Source organism: Lissotriton vulgaris, chromosome 11, assembly GCF_964263255.1.
Source record: "Lissotriton vulgaris chromosome 11, aLisVul1.2, whole genome shotgun sequence".
In the NCBI taxonomy this organism is placed as follows: Eukaryota; Metazoa; Chordata; class Amphibia; order Caudata; family Salamandridae; genus Lissotriton; species Lissotriton vulgaris.
The window spans coordinates 802759563-802777553 of NC_141699.1; positions in this window are offsets into that span (position 1 = coordinate 802759563).

Consider the following 17991-nt stretch of genomic DNA (forward strand, 5'->3'; position numbering starts at 1 on the left):
GAATATATAGGAGTCATGGGTACTCCCTGGAAATTTTGCTACCAGGTCTGTGATGGTGCACTTGGCATTGCAGATCACCTGCACGTTGATGGTGTGTGTCGATTTCCGATTGCGGTATATGTATTCGGTGTCCGCTGGTGGGCAAATCGGAATATGCGTGCCATCTATGCAACCGATGACTTGGGGAAAGTGTGCCATCTGGTAGAAGTCCGCTTTGGTTTGTAGCAGTTCTGCGTGGGTTGCAGGGAATGAGATGTATTGGTCCATCCTGTCTATCATGGCGTCAAGGAATATGTGGAAGAACCTTGACAGGCTGCTCTGGCTCACCCCTCCTGCTGCTGCTACTCCACTTTGATAGCTGCCAGACGCTACCAGGTGTAGGCTGCATAGCACCTGGACGTGCGCAGGGATGGCGTGTGCCCTTGGGGTGTGGTGGTCCAAGTATGGCTTAAGGTCCCTGATGAGCTCAAGTATGGTGTCAGAGTCCAGCCTGTATCTCTGTAGGATCTCAGCCTCAGTGAGCATGAACAGGGTTATCCTCTGTCTGTAGACCTGTTCATTTCGCAGCCATTCCCTCAGTTCTTCCTGCTGTAGCCGTAGCCGCCTCGCAATGACATAGAAAGCTGCCATCCTGCAAGTTGCAATGCATTTTGGGACTGTTTATATGGGTTGGAGTTGGTTACCACCTGATTGCAATCCATGGTAAATACCGAGTGAATTCTACCGATTTTGAGCCGATTTCGGTGTTTCTGTGCCTCCCTACATCTCCCCAACTGTCGGAATCGGGGAATTTCCCGATCGGAGATTCATACGAATCGGCATGTTTTCCGATTCGGATCATGTCCGAATCGGTATTTTTTCCGATTCGGTACATGGACCGAATCGGTGATTTTCCGATTCGGTGTCACTAACGAATCGGTAGTGGGACCGAATCGGTGATTTTCCGATTCGGTCTCACTAACGATTCGGTAGTGGGACCGAATCGGTGATTTTCCGATTCGGTCTCACTAACGATTCGGTACATGGACCGATTCGGTCTTTGTAACCGAATCGGTGTTTTTCCGATTCGTTACATATCCGATTTTCGGTATGTACGTATCGGATTCTTTCACATTCGGTACACATTCCGAATCGGTTTTCTATCCGATTCTTTCTGTTTTTGGTTCCCTACATCTCGATGGCTGTTTACCGATCGGTAAGGGCCAAAAATCGGTATTTTCGGCCGATACCGATCGGTAAAGCCCTACCTACATCGGGCCCTAGGTTCCCAGAGGCTTTTGCCTTAAAGGCTCCCACTACTAAAAACGTAGCAGATAAAATGGTCGAACTGTTTTCGAGAGTAGGCTTCCCAAAAGAGATCCTTACCGATCAAGGTACTCCTTTTGTCTCGAAACTAATGAGGGAAGTATGCAAGATGGTGGACTTACACCAGATTAAAACTTCGGCATACCATCCCCAGACAGATGGCCTCGTGGAGAGGTATAACCGCTCACTGAAAACAACCCTGAAAAAAATGCTAACAGTAGAAAACAAGGATTGGGATAAGGTTCTACCCCTCGCCCTGTATGTTTTGAGGGCTCAGGTGCAGAGTAGTATGGGATGTTCCCCTTTTGAGTTATTGTACGGTAGACAACCTCGGTCCCTACTAGAGATAACCAAAGAAGCCTGGGAACAGGAGAACTTGGAGGAACAAAGATTTCTATTGGAGTACACCCAACAACTGAAATCCAAGTTGGGTAAACTCAGAGATCTGGCATATTCTCACTTAGAACAAAACCAACGAAAACAAAAATACCACTATGACAAAGGGAAAAGGTGGCGAAGTCTAAACAAAGGAGACTGGGTCTTAGTACTGATTCCCTCATCTACCCAGAAGTTCAAGAGTGAGTGGTTAGGCCCATATCCTGTAGTAGAAACAATAGGCCACACTACATACCGAATACAACTATCTCCTTCCAGATGCCAGACCTTTCATATAAATCTACTAAAAAAATGGATAGGACCTCCTCCTAAAGCAGCCCACTTTGGTCTGCCTGTAACCAGACACCAGAGTACCCTAGAGCAGTTACCTATTAACCCGTAATTAACGGTAAAGGAGAAAGACGACCTAATGAAGGCTATCAGTTCTTTTTCTCCTATATTTTCAGATACCCCCGGTCTGACTCATCTGACAGAACACCGAATTCAGACGGAGGAAGGGAAAATAGTCAAACAAAGGCCTTATAGGATTCCTGCCGCTAGGCGAAGGGATGTAAGAAGGGAAGTAGAAGACATGTTCAAGCTAGGCGTCATCAGAACATCTCACAGTAACTGGTCATCCCCTATAGTAATGATTCCAAAGCCAGATGGGTCCACTCGTTTTTGTATGGATTTCAGGGCCTTGAATGCCATTTCAGCCTTTGACGCCTACCCTATACCAAGGGTGGATGAGCTAGTAGAGAGGATAGGGGAGGCTAAGTATATAACAACGCTAGACCTCACAAAAGGATACTGGCAAGTACCCTTGAGAGAAGAGGATAGAAAAAAACCTGCATTTTCTATAGACGAAGGCCTATTTGAATTCAACGTATTGCCATTTGGATTACATGGGGCGCCAGCCACATTTCAAAGATTAATGAAAGAGGTCCTCTCCACACACAACAAGTATTGTTCCGTCTATCTAGACGACATTGTTATCTTTAGCAAGACATGGGGAGAACATTTGCACCATATACAGAATGCCCTACAGGCCCTCGAAAAAGCCGGTTTGCATGTCAATGCAAAAAAATCAAGAGCTGCATTTCCCAGAGTAAAGTATCTCGGTTTTCTATTGGGGGAGGGAGTAATAGCCCCACAGGAGGATAAAGTTAAAGCTATCATGCAAACCCCATTTCCATCCTCCAAAAGAGATCTAAGGGGGTTCCTAGGCCTAATAGGATACTACAGATGCTTTATCGAGAACTTTGCGGCTACGGCCAGTCCCTTTACTGATTTACTAAGTAAGGCGTCTAAACCCTCTCAACTGAGTAATCCTTCAAAGGAAGCCAGGGAGGCGTTTGATGCACTAAAACAAGCTATAACAACGAATCCTGTACTTATACCACATAACTTCGAGAAAACATTCTCTTTGGCCACCGATGCCTCTGAGGTGGGAATAGGGGCAGTTTTGTCACAGGAGGGGGAGGATGGAAAGGAACACCCTATATTATTCCTCAGTCGCAAGTTACATCCACGTGAAAAAAACATACCCGACAATTGAACGAGAATGCCTAGCTATTAGGTGGGCCGTGGATAAACTGAGGTATTATCTGGAAGGCCGATCCTTTGTGCTCTATACTGATCACGCTCCATTACAGTGGATGCAAAAAAACACCTCCCAAAATCCGAGAGACCTCAGGTGGTCATTATTTCTCCAGTTATTTTCCTTTGTGATAAAACACCCTAAGGGAAGGGACAATGCTAGCGCAGACTTTTTTATCTAGATCACCTATTCTCCCCGAACAGGAAAAACTAGGGGGGGAGGAGTGTAACCAGGTGACTGGTAACCAGGAAAACAACATGGAAACGGACTGGTGGTCTTTCAATGACGAGGAATACCTTGATCCTTCCTCACAGGATGAGCACTGTTCGTGGCGTACCCTTCCTGAGGAAATGCAGGCCGGCCCCTTTAACTGGCAGAAGGACACGGACGCAGGTTCCGCCCACCGGGATGTTTCCTTCCTCACATTGGATAAAATGCCGGAACAACAGGAGTTGGTGTGTGACGTCACCGAACTTGGAGTGCACCGAGGAGAGGAAGATGCGGAGGAAGAACGCCGGGTAGGAGGAGAGGAGAACGCCAAGCCAGGACGAGAAGCAGACGAAGTTGGGGAAGGCGACGCGCTGCTTGACGAAGAAGATGAGCCAGGAGGCCAGCGGGACCGCGCTGCGCCGTGCCACACTCCCGAGGGAGGAGTGTGGCTCCGACAGGTACGGGACAGGTTCTCGAGCTGGGTGGGACGCCGGGGATACCCCCCTACCCTGTAAAATACCTTCCCTCACGTCATTGCACTATAACGCGGTAAAGCCTAAACACGAGAAGGTGTCCCTCACTCCCTGGTACCCCTGAAGTATAAGTAGAGGATGAGAAAGTAATCGGTCCTTTTCTTTTGTTTTGTGTCTCCCGGTAAGACTGCGAGAGAGGCCCCTTGGGGAGAAGCGCCATCCGGACCAAGACAGCCTTTGGAGATAGCAACCACACCAGTCGGCATCACGGATACTGCCGAGTTTGCTAAAGAGAGACTGACTTTAAGAAAAAAGAAGTTGTATGTAAAAATAAAACCTGCTTTACCCAGACACCGTGTCCAGCCCATTCCTGACCCCCCCTACACAGCCTTTACTCAATTTAATCATGTCACCAAATGCTGGTTGTTAGAAATGGGGTTTCTGGTTGGCCAGGGTATACACCTAAGCCAGGCAGAACCCACCACTCTAGTCAGGGTAAGGGAGTTCCACATCTAAGATAACCCCTGTCCCCCCCCCGGTAGCTTGGCACAGAGCAATCAGGCTTATCCCAGAGGCAATGTGTAAATAGTTTGTCCAACACACACACACCAGTTACACACTAGACACACCACAAAAGAGACTGCACACAAGGATATATCAAAAATGTCTTTTGTATTTTGCATAAATAAACATTAGACCATAAATCACTGTGCCACTATGCACTTGTCATAAAGATGCACAAAACCCACATAACATCACCATTACATGAATTAGTGTGCCACTGGGCGCGTGTCGTAATAATGCATATAACACACATAAACCACAATCACACAAATCACTTTTGCCACTAAGCACTTGTCATAACATTACATCAATCACAAATCATCATCCCTTTTTCATAGGGCAATTCGTCATAACACAATTGGGTGATATAAATCACTTTACCACCATTAGGCACTAACCATCCTCTCATTGGTAGTGCACATAAGTTGCAACGCATAAATCACCTTGTTCACCATGAAGCCCCACACCTCACCCTGCAACTGGGTGATCCTCTGTCGAGAAGGCCCCCTGCATTAACCAGAAAAGAATGCCCCAGAACCATGGCACCAGAGAAAGGGGGTAGGCATCAATAAGGCCATTACCTGAAGCGTGGGGAAGCTGCGTACCTCTTCGGTTTCTTGTATGGCCTAGAGCTGCACTCCATGTTCTCTGGAGGTATATTAGTAAGGGGAGGGGCAGACCACGTCCCTCAAGGGGGGTGACCTCGCACCATCCTCTGTGTATGACCAGAATTCCCCTAGTTATCCATGCAGCTGCCCACTAGCACATAGGCAGCTGCTGTACTGGTCAAATGGAGCTGCGCCAACTCCGTTCCTTGCAAGACCTCTGCTGGGGCCTTTCGGTCTACCTTGGGTTGCCGGGGCTCCCGGACAAGTTCTCTGGGGTCTATCGGTCTTGGTGGCTGGCCCTGCCCACTGTGACATCACTCTGTGAGGGAGGAAGGGAAACCCTGGCTGGGAATCCTTCCTGTCTATGGCTGCAGCAGCTCTCAGCCCATCAGCTTTGTTCTCTCTCCCTCGCAGAGAGTATCCTGGTGTGGCCTCTGATTTAGATACTGCCCGAGGTGGCTCATAGGAGCCTGCGAGGCTCCTACCTCTTCCATCGGTGGGGCCCCACCTCCTCCTAATGTGGGATGTCCCATAGCAGCCCGGGCTGCTAGGCCAAGTCCCGGCTGCCGATGAGGACATTGTGATGGCACGCCAACTGGGAGAAAAAGGTGCTTCCTGGGCCTCAGCTCTAACATCCCTTTACTGAAACCCACAAAACAAGGGTAGCGCTGCATACGCTAGCCCAGGGATTCTGGAAAAGTGCTCCACACTCAAAAATGAAAACAGGGAGCACTTCTTCTGTGCTTTACTTTAGAAATCATGGTGGGGAAGAACAATCCAGTCCTTCCCCTGCAGGAGCAGCAACTGCAGGCAACCTAGCCCCTACAATATATAAAGAAAAAGGGGTAGTGCTCCTCACACAGCTCTTCAACTTCCTTTCCCTTGCACCATGCACTTTGCCTTGCTTAGTTCACCTGTTCAACTATCAACTAGATCATGTGCGGGGACCTACTGTATTTTTTTCAGTGACTTATTTATCTAGTCCCATCTGTGTGTTATTGGAGCCTTAGTAACTCTGTATTTTTACCTGTACATATTATTGTTAAACTTGGTATGTCCCTGTGTGGATCATATTTAATATATTTTAACTTGTTCTTTTATTACCTACTGGCGGTCGCCAGTAGGTAGGTATAGTTAGGACCTATTATCCATAGGAAAATCACAACATTCTATTGCCAATAACTTTGGCGTCGATTGATGAATCTTCTTGAAATTTTCCAAACTTTTGGCCAGCTCAGTTCAGCTCCTTCTCTGAAAAGTTGGGGGTGATTGGTGAAGCAGGGGCCAAGAAAAAAGGGGGTCCCAAAACACATTTTCCCCGTGCAATTTCTTAAAGGACCTTTAGCCATGGCTACAGCTCGAACAGCAGAACGGAATTACACCAAATTTTGCAGTGAGGTAGTCCTCAGTGCCGACTTGTGCCTTTGGCATATCTGGTGTCAATCTGTTCAGTAGTTTCTGTGAAAATGATGGTTAAATTAATGTATATATCTATGGGTGCGGAGGATCAGCAGATTGTACGAGGATTGGCCTCGTAGGAATAATGTACCGTTCCGATCACGTGCTGAATTCTAATTGGCTTTCAAGCGTTTGTAAACATTCGAGACCAGGAACTGTAGGCAGCGATTTTGTGCCTCGGTAGAAGCAAGGGTGAAATGTATGTGAAATATGTTGGCAAAACGTGAAGAGGGGCAGGTTAGACACACCCTGACCCCCTAGGCCTGGTCTGGGTGTGACATAGGAACCGTAGGGCAAAAAAAGTAAGAACATTTTTTTACAAAAACAGTCGCGAGATGCACGCAGGATCCACGCATTTGGTCGCTGAAAAAAATTAAGCATGTATTTTTGAGATATATATCAAGCTTATGTGTATAGATGTTGGGTGGTGCTACAAAGAGACCTTGTGTTTATTGAGAGATTTTAGTAAGTACAAGTAAGTATTGATGTAGAGTCTAAAGTTCATGAGGAAGACTCAGTTTCCTTCATCTGTAAAATGTACACTATCTCATTAATAGAGGCCATGCATATTGAAACGCAGATTGTTGTGGAATATGGACAATATTCTATAGTCTCGTAGAAAAGTAGAAAGATTTATTCACATGTTTATTCACTTATCTGCGCAGATCAGGTGTTCCAGTCTTCCCCTAGCTCGACAACTGGTTGTTGAAGGCGGGCTCGCCCCAGGCAGTCATCTCCCACGTCCAGACTACGGTACACCTCTTGCACCTGCTGGGGTTGTCCATCAACGTGCCAAAGTCGCACCTGTGCCCCCCTCAGAAGCTCCTCTTCATCTGAGCGGTTCTGGACTGGGTGCAGTTTTGGGTGTTTCACTCCGAACAGCGGGCTTTGGATATTCGCTCTGATTCTGATCTTTCAGCTATTTTCCCGGGTCTTAGTCAGGTTGACGCTGCGGCTCCTGGGGCTGAAGTCCTCCTGCATCCTACTGGTGCATCATGCAAGGTGGCATGTGAATAAATATAAACATAGGCCACGCAGTTTGCCTCCCGTACTACACAAATCTCAGGGGGTGGTGGTTCCCGGGGCTTGAGAGGGTTTGTTGAAGCCCACATACTTGTAATGTTGTGGGGAATGGGTTGGATGTGAAAGTGGTGCAAAGGGGTTGTAAATCTGGTACACAGTGTTTTGTTTTACTTTGCTTTCCTTTCTGTGATGTAGAAGATCCTGGGTAAATATAAAGGTTTTTGTAAAGCCAGTAACTTTTAACCCTACCCCCAAAATGGCTTTCTGCCTGTTACCATAGTAACAGTTCATCGAACACTTACCTGAGCACAGAGGTTAGAAGTTCACCACACTAACATGACATGTAGGATAAAATGTATTAGTTGGAATGTCAACGGGTTGAGGGACAGCAAGAAAGCACGCAGGATAATTGATTTCTTATTTAACTCAGGAGCAAATATATGTTTACTAGTTGAGACTCATCTAGAGAAAGAGGAATGTAAGTCACTATTTAATAGATGCAGGTGGGCTCAGGATGTAGTCTGCTCAGAGCAAAGTGGCAGTACGAGAGGGGTGGCCATAATAATCAGAGCCAACACAGGGATCAGGCTCACGAAATAGAAGACAGATTACACTGGGAGATGGTTGGTGGCATCTTTGATAACTGGACAAATTCCCCTTACGTGTGCAGTATATTACGGCCCCAATCAGGATGCTCCTGGAGCACTGACAAAACTTAAAAATGCCTTAATAGAGACAGATGGTCCCATATTCCTTGGGGGGGATTTTAACCTCATTTTTGATAACGAGCTGGACCGAACCTCCAGAGTCAGATTTACTCCCCCTCAAAAGTCCAGATTAGAACTCAAGAATGTTATGCGGGATTTCAATCTAACAGACATCTGGAGACTCAAAAACCCAGGGAAAAGGGACTACTCCTTCTATAGCAGAAGGTATGGCCACCATTCAAGAATAGATTTCTTTTTGCTAGACAAAACTCTCTCTTCTGCAGTGGACTCTATAACGTATATCCCGGCAATCCTGTCTGATCATTCAATTGTTGAGTTGGCGATCAATTTGAAGCAGAAAGTACAGCAAAGGAGGTGGACCTTAGACCGGACTCTACTACTTGAAGAGGGGATAAGACAGGACCTTATCACTGAGTCTGAGGAATTCTTCAGGGTCAACAACGGGTCAGTAAGTAAACAGTTAGTCTGGAACACATACAAAGCTTGCACCAGAGGTGTGCTGACCACTCTGATGATTCGGAGGAGTAAATCGAGGAAAGAGAAGGGGGAAGCACGTCTCTTGAAAATCAAAATAAAAGAGCAGGAGCTTCAGAGAGCCTCAACGGAACAGTCACATAGCAGGCTCACCGCCCAAAGAGAACTGGACATCCTGCGAGCAGAATATCAGGCAGAGCTCGACAAAGACCTAAAAGACAAATGGGATATGAGCAAGCTACAACACTTTGCATATGGGGAGAAATGTGGCCGCCTCTTAGCATGGAAGGCCCGAGCTGACAGAATTAGGAATCAGATTGATAGCCTATCATTGACAAGCACAGGGGAAACCACGCAAGATGACGATCTCATCAGAGAAGAGGCCAAAATTTACATGCAGTCACTGTACAGATCAAACACCTCTCAGAGCAGGCAGCGGGTGGAAAACTGGCTGAACAACATACAGCTTTCCGAATTATCAGAGACAGAAAGATCCTTCCTCAGCTCCGAGGTAAGGGAAGGAGAGGTAAGAACTCAAATTTTGAAGATGGTCAATGGAAAAGCCGCAGGCCCAGACGGGCTTCCGGTGGAGCTCTATAAGATAGTAATAGATCAAGTAGTTGGAGACATGACATCACTATTTAATGAAATCCTACTTCAAGGGGAGCAGGCTCCAAGATCATGGGCCGAGGCAACAGTTACATTGATATTAAAGCCAAACAAAGATCCCGGTAAGATAGAGTCATACAGACCCATCTCCTTATTAAATGTTGACTATAAGGGCTTTGTGGGGGTATTAGCAACGAGATTGGCTAAAGTAGTAAAATCCATTGTGCACTGTGACCGAAGAGGATTTATTCCAGATAGGCAACTTAACGAATTAACCTTTCAAGTGGTTGCGGCAATAGATGTCGCCACAGAGAAAAAGCTGCCACTGACCATTGTGGCAGTCGATGTCGCCAAGGCATTCAACCAGGTCGAATGGGAATATCTCTGGACTGCCTTGGCCAAATTTGGTCTTCTAAATACCTTTATAACAGCTATTAAGTCTCTATACTATGCACCAACAGCTAGAATCTTAATAAACGGCTCCCTCAGTGAACAAATATCTATAGCCCGAGGTACTAGGCAGGGCTGCCCCCTGTCAGCCCTTTTGTTTAATTTATATATTGAGCCTTTGGTCTGCCTGCTTAGATCTGATCCCCTAATCAAACCATTCAAAATCGCGGACTTAGAGCTGAAATTTGCGTTATACACAGATGATTTGTTGATGTGTACCTCAAACCCGGAAGAAGCCATGCCCAGATTAATACATCTTGCAGAAGGCTTCGGTGAGATCTCGGGATATACAATCAACAAAGATAAAACAGAAATTATGGAATGGAACCAGCTGGGAGACACGGTGGGGAGCAAAAACAAAATGAGGTATCTAGGAGTTCATTTAGCAAAAAAAAATAGATGACATTCCAAAAATTAACCTGGATAGAGTTATTAAAGATACATCTGCCCTACTCCATCGTTGGTCCTCTCTTCCCTTAAACATCTATGAGAGGGTGAACCTACTTAAGATGATCATTCTTCCCAGGATTACTTTTTTATTTAACTCCATCCCCTTATCGTTCCCGTTGCCATTAATTAAAAAGTTGCGAGGGAAGTTGGGATCTTTTATCTGGAACTCTAGAGCCCCTCGAATTACCTGGAAAAAACTCAGGAGAAGCTTAAAAACTTTAGGGCTGGCTTTTCCAGACCTACTTCTTTACTGCCAGGCTTTCCATTTCAAACACTTTAGACAAATGGCCGAACATTTGGACTAATCATCTATGGGTTTACTGTTTTCTGCCCTACTACAGGATGTCCCCCAGGGACCAGACTATTTTCTATTTAAGTTCGGGGACCCAACATTTTTAAAAAAAGTAAGGCTGAAGATCTTGGTGACAGCCCTGAAAAATTGGGTATTTGTTAGGAATAAGCTGAATATCCCTTACTATTCAGCTCAGGCCCGGTTTGGGACTCACCAGGGTTACCAGCATGCTTAAATAACCATTTATCACTACCATTAAAGCAGGCAGGGCTGAATTGTTGGGGGTATTGGCAGGAGGATGGACAGCTTCTAAGCTGGGACACGCTTTCTAATCTTACAAGGGGAACACTCACTAGGTTTAAGTTCTACCAGTTATCGGGGTGGTGGTCAACTAGACCTGTAGACAGCAAAATCCCAAACCCTAAATTTGATTTAGTGACGAGACGTGGACGTTGAAAGAGCTAAATTGCTTTTTGGTATTCATCACTGCTTGAGGGCGAGGAAGTAACAGAAGCTGAGCTTAGTAAACTTTGGAGCAGCACTCTCACATTAGACAACGGTACCTTCAGTGATTTGTGGCTTGACTCTTTTAGGATCCTACAATCCGTAGTTAAGCCAGCGGCACTAAAAAGAAACCACCTGTTCACCATGTATAGGGTTTACATAACTCCAAAGAAACTGTCTAAATTCTCCAATCTAGTCTACCTCTGCCCAAGGTGCGGCCTGCTTAATGCGGACGATGTCCACATGTTTGCTGACTGCCCCGAACTAAAAGACTACTGGGGCAAGATTGGTGATTTTCTGGAAAAGGTCCTCTCAGTACCTATTGCAATTTCTACCACCACAATATTTTCAGGGCTACACATGGGTTATAGAGTAAATGACCTCCCCACTAAATTTGTTTTCTATGTTATTCTTCTCGCAAGGCGCGAGATCTGCAGAGCTTGGAAGGATCCAACCCCCCTACTTTCCCGAGCTGCTTACGGCAAATTATGATAACTAGTTAGTCTGACATAGCATGTGATCCTCTGAGTCTGGTCAAAGTTTGGGCGGCCCTGGAGGCATGGCAACTTCGATGATTGGTTCTCCAATGATTATCCAGAGCCCTGCTGGTTCCCTTGACTCCAAAGTAGCACGGGAGCCCACAAGATGGTGAAACGGAGTATTGATGGGAAGGTAGTGGCTACTTGAGGGTTCATATAGAAAAAAGGAGAGGGACCCCTTGTAGCCCAGGGGAATGGGGTACTTGTAAACAGTAAAGTGAACAGTTTCCCTTGGGTGAGTAACTGAGTAAGGATGCCCAAATATTGGTTTTGGACACAAAGCTTCACTAAGCAAAAGCATAAACAAAAAGAATTTTGTAAATAAAATGTAGAAATTGTATTCAGACGCACAATAAAAACATGTTAAAAAGCATTATTCTTACATAAAAAAGACCCTTTGCATCAGTAAAAAAAAACTAATTCACAGTTTATATACGTAAACAAATACTTGTACTGAAATCTAACAAAAGATTAAAAAACTTTCTATATATCAAAGAGAAAAACGAGAAGAGAGAGACACACAAAGACATCAACAATTTGTCATTCGAAAATGCACATCATGACCCTCATTTAAACTCAATCCAAGACTTGGCTTTTTCTCTTATTCTTGGGGTGAGTTGGGTGGTTGGACTATGCAACAGTGAGCGTCGACGCGTTTCGATGGCTTTTATTTATTCGTGTGCCATCTTTTTCAAGACCAAATAATTGGATATGGAATAAGGAATAAGGATTCATCCGCATAGGCAACCATCCAGTGCCACTATAGGAGAGACAAAAATCTAAAAGTCTTGAAAAAATGGCACACGAATAAATAAAAGCCATCGAAACGCGTCGACGCTCACTGTTGCATAATCCAACCACCCAGCTCACCCCAAGAATAAGAGAAAAAGCCAAGTCTTGGATTGAGTTTAAATGAGGGTCATGATGTGCATTTTCGAATGACAAATTGTTGACGTCTTTGTGTGTCTCTCTCTTCTCGTTTTTCTCTTTGATATATAGAAAGTTTTTTAATCATTTGTTGGATTTCAGTACAAGTATTTGTTTACGTATATAAACTGTGAATGAGTTTTTTTTACTGATGCAAAGGGTCTTTTTTATGTAAGAATAATGCTTTTTAACATGTTTTTATTGTGCGTCTGAATAACATTTCTACATTTTATATACAAAATTGTTTTTGTTTATGCTTTTGCTTAGTGAAGCTTTGTGTCCAAAACCAATATTTGGGCATCCTTACTCAGTTACTCACCCAAGGGAAACTGTTCACTTTACTGTTTACTTGAGGGTTCAGGCATACCACCCTGCTATTGGCCAATTTCAACAAGGGCCGGACTAGAATGACCAAATTGCATCAAGGTGCCAGTATCCCAACAAGAGTTCCATTATGGTATATGAGGATAACCAAAAAAAACACACTATGTTGCTAATGGTTAGCCTCAGAATTATACATCAAATTATAAATATCATTTCTATTAATGACTGCTACCACCAAAAAAAAAACAGAAGTATGTACTTTTTTTAATTAACCTTTATTAAAACAATAATTGGAACTATAACTAAAAGATAACAATACAATAAATAACTAGAACTATAACTAACAAGACAATATAATAAACATATTTTATAATATGGACTCCAAAAGAAGTATTGTAGTTAATCTGAAAACCAAAAAAGAAAATTAGTGTTTAAAATTAGATTGATGTGATTAAATGAGGTCAAACATTCCAGTAACACTTGACGATATTTATATTTTTAAAAATGTTTGCAGTGTGCCTGAAATTCTTTCAATGGCATTGTACATGCAGACTTTGGTACACCCTTTTTATCAATTTTTGCAGTTTGAGATGTAACGTTTCACCTCTGTTATTTATCTCCCACATTCTCCTTTCAAATTCTCTTGTAAAGACCTTAACAAGAATTAAAGGGAACATTTTCTGCACATTTTTAATAAAGCATTTGACACAATGCATAGTGACACCGTATGTATTGAATGTTTTGAAATTAATTTTCACAAGTCTAAAAAAAGGTGAATACAAGAAAAGTTACTTGCCGCATATGCAAGACTGCTTTCAAGAGGAGACCCCAATAAAGAGGACTGGTGTGGATCTGCAAGTATGTGGAAGCACTTGCAGACTAAGATTCCGGTCAACTTTGCAAGGGAAGAGTTAAGGAGATTGAGAGTGGCTCCTCCTGCTTCATGAGGAGACCCAAGTACCAGTGGAGCAACACCGTCAACCTCTACTTCACAACCTAATATTTGTCCCCAATTTGGAACCCTTTAAGAAAAAAAGTAAGAAGGTTGGGAGCTCTGTATGCCATCCTAATACCTAATCATCCTTTTGTTATACAGAGATCTACGCTTTATCAGACCCATCCATACAAGTGTGAATTGGAGATTATCTGCCACCGAAAACCCATTAGTACTTATATCCGTTACTTTTGAACTTTGTCGAGTAGTCGTATTGTGAGTATTTACCTTAAAGTTGTCAGTTAAAAATTTGTGAATCTCTCTGGATTCATACAACTAGTTCATGCCATATTTGAGACATTGGTGAAATGAACTGGAACGAGAGGATATACTTTCTTCAATGTTGGTAACTTGCTGCTAACTTATGTAACATTGTGGTAACTGAAAAAAGAGTTAAAAATGTATATGTTGTACATATGTCCAAGCTTAATTTTAATGTTCATAAAAACAATTGTTCTCAATAGGATTGGGGATGAAAAGTAATCATTAGAGGTTATATTTGGACAGCAAAATAGGAAATAGTATTTCATTATACAAATGTTAGGCCGAGATTGGTCACTCACTTCATTCACAAACTCCTGGGATTGATCTGATAGAACCCTTTTTGGACTTCCACGATCTAGAAATTGACAAATAAATAACAAGGAAAATAAAAGACAAGTTTCCCCCCTCAAAAAAAATTTAAAACAACATTTTTACTTTGTATCTGAAGTACAGGCTGAAAACGTGTAACGAGCATTTAAATGAGAAATGGGTTTTAGAAAGTTAAGTCTATAAGACTATCACAATGCAGATTTATATTTTATAAAAATATTTATAGACGCAAGAAAAATTGTTACTCATACATTGTTCAATTTTAAATCACATATTTGGGCAATAAAATCGGGAGAACATGCTTTTTTTACTTTTGGTTGATTTCAGAATGCCTACGAATTCTAGTAAAACATGACAATAACACAGTTATCCGTCTGCAAACACATGAAATACACAAATGCTTATCTCAGAATGGTTTTCTATCATGAAATGTTGAAGTCAAACTTGATAACTTCATTAGGTTCATTGCAATTTTTGGCTGATAACATATGGAGAGCAGTCAGTGGATCTGGTGTGTTGATTTGTTTACCACCACGTGGTATAGAGTGTGGGCAGGACAGCTTGTGGCGACCAGTACGTCTCATAATTGAGATATCTGTATAATGAGATAGAACAGGGGGCAAATGAAGTTTAAAACATGCAGAGCGTGCTAAAATATAACATTGACCAATTGATTACATGTGCAGTGCATGGGGAGGAAGCAGCACGTGACACACTACTTAAAAATTATATGCGGCAGGAATAAGTGATTTGCCCAGAAACATCACCTACCAAGGCAACATATTTAAGTTATAAGAGCTGGTACCATGCTAAAATACACTTTTGCCGAAAACATTACTTTTGCAATGCATGGGGCACGTGACGCACTACTTACATGAGAAAAACTACATTGCATTAACTTGAACAGCACGTGGCACACTGCTGCGGGAGCGACCATGTGGTGTTTGGTAAATTAAAGAAACACAGCAGGATTAAGTGGTTTGCACAGAACAAAGGATAACAAATAAAGTTTAACTTTATTGAAAAATATGGAGATCGTGCTAAAATACAACTTTGACCAATCGATTACATGTGCAGTGTATGGGGAGGAAGCAGCACGTGGTGCACTACTTAAATAATGAAAGGCGGCAGAATGAAGAGTTTTGCCCGAATAATCACCTACTAAGGCAAAATACTTGAGGTATAAGAGCTGGAAATCGTGCTAAAATATACTATTGCTGAAAACATTACTTTTGCAATGCATTGGGCACATGACACACTATTTACTCGAGAAAAACTACATCGCATTCACTTGAACAGCACGTAGCACACTGTTGTAGGAGCGGCCACGTGGTGCTTGGCAAATTAAACAAACGCACCAGGATTAAGTGATTTGCCCAGAAACAAAAGTTACTAAGTCAACTTTAACAATATAAAAAAGCAGGAAAGCGTGCTTAAAAAGAACATTGTCAAATCGAACATAAATTTGCATTCATGCAGTATTTAAAGATTGTTCAGATTAATTAATTTAATTACTAAGAAGTGGATGCGAACACTCTCAATAGCTGTGACTGTGGAATAGGAAAAGTTCAAGAAGGTTGGTAGCTTATAAACGCTTTGCAGAACGATGATTGGCTGAGCATGATGTCACTGGGTGTGAGAGCTGTCATTGGGCATGTTGTAATTGAGCATGCGCAAATAAAGGGAAATAAGTTAGGGGTACATAGTCAGACTGTGGGACGTATTGTGTGCATGCGTAACATTAACACGCATGCGCTACCACAAACATGCATGCGCAAAGTGAAGGCAACTCCTATTGGGTACATACATAGATGGAGTTCGGATATTCCTGTGGTCTTGAAGTGGCTTCAGGAGGGGGGCTTTGCAGCCCTCCTCCATAAAATAAAAATATAAATTTAGCCATACTCCGGGGGCTGGGGACCCCGGTGCCTAAATTTGGGCACGGGAGGAGGGCCATGCGGCCCACTTCATATAAAAAAATTGAATACGTATACTCCGCTTATTGTCATTGTACCATAAGCGCACCGTTCCGATCACGCGCCGAAGGTTAATTGGCTGTCAAGTGGTTGTCAACATTCGAAACTAGAAACTGTTGGCAGCCATTTAATGTCTCGGTACAAGGGAGGCTGAAGGAGCGTGTGGAATGTGTGTTTCAAACATGAAAAGGGGGAGGATAGACACACCCTGATCCTGTAGGTCTCCTCCGGGGGTCCCACAATGTCTCCTAGGGCCCCTATTTTTTTGGGGGGTAAAAATCGTGGGGTGCACGTATGATCGGCGCATTGTAGCGATATTTAAAAAAAAAAGACGTGGGCTTCCGCGCGTCTTTGGTAATTTGCATTCTTTCAACTGTGTAGAGGAGATGCAGCAGTGCTGGATCCAGGATCCACCACTGAGTAAGAAAAGGTAACGATAACACTATTTACCTGCTAAGTGAATTTCCGCCCATAGGATAACAGTGATGTACTTTTTAAGAAATTTAAAGAAAATTATTAAAACAATAACCTCAGATAATCTCCTGTCTTAATATTTATATTAAATATATATAAATACGTTTTTCAACATTGAAAAAATCACGGAAGTCACACACACACACCGCCTGATATGCCTATGATGTCATACACTACCCCGCGTCCGTCACATCGCGTTATACGTACATCTCGCGTTTGCGCAAGGCGTCGCACACAACTCGCATAGCAACCGTATGGGAAAAGTTGTACCCGTCTCACACCCTACGCAGATCCTAGACAGAGACCCTACAATGGCGGACACGTTTCGTGCAGTAAATGAGCAGAGTAGCATAATCTTTTAACACACATTATAAAATATGAAGTACCATATTTGAAACCATTGACACACCAGTAAGCATGGGCGAATTTTGCGAATTCGCGATCCGCAAAATTTGCGAAATTGTGCGAATTTGCGGATTTTTGTTTTTTTGCGTGTTCGCTGGGTTTTTTGCATGTTCGCGGGGTTTTTTGCGTGTTCGCTGGGCTTTTTGCGTCTTCGCGAGCCGCTTGCATAGCGAAGTTACCCATGCAGTCGTTTATGGGAGAGGGAGAGAGAGATAAATAGATAGATAGATAGATAGATAGATAGATAGATAGATAGATAGATAGATAGATAGATAGAAAGAGAGAGAGAGAAAGAGAGGGAAAGAGAGAGGGAGAGAGAGAACGAGAGAAAGAAAGAGAGGCCGGATCTCTGAAGGGCCAGATTCCTGAGTTGCCCCTACAGAACATACAGCTTTTTATTTTTAGCAAAATGCATATGAAAATTGTGCTGTAAAGGTCTCTTTTAGTTTAACCCCTCCTGACAACTCAAAATGGGTGTATTTGCCATCCTCTCCCTTCTTCCTGTTTTTTATATCTGTAAGTGCTTCCTGATGAGGTTTAATTCCTTGGACAGGTGCCTCGTTGCCTACTTTTAACTATTCTCTGACCCTGCTTCAAGGGTCAGAGCAGGGTCAGAGAATAGTTGCAAGTAGATA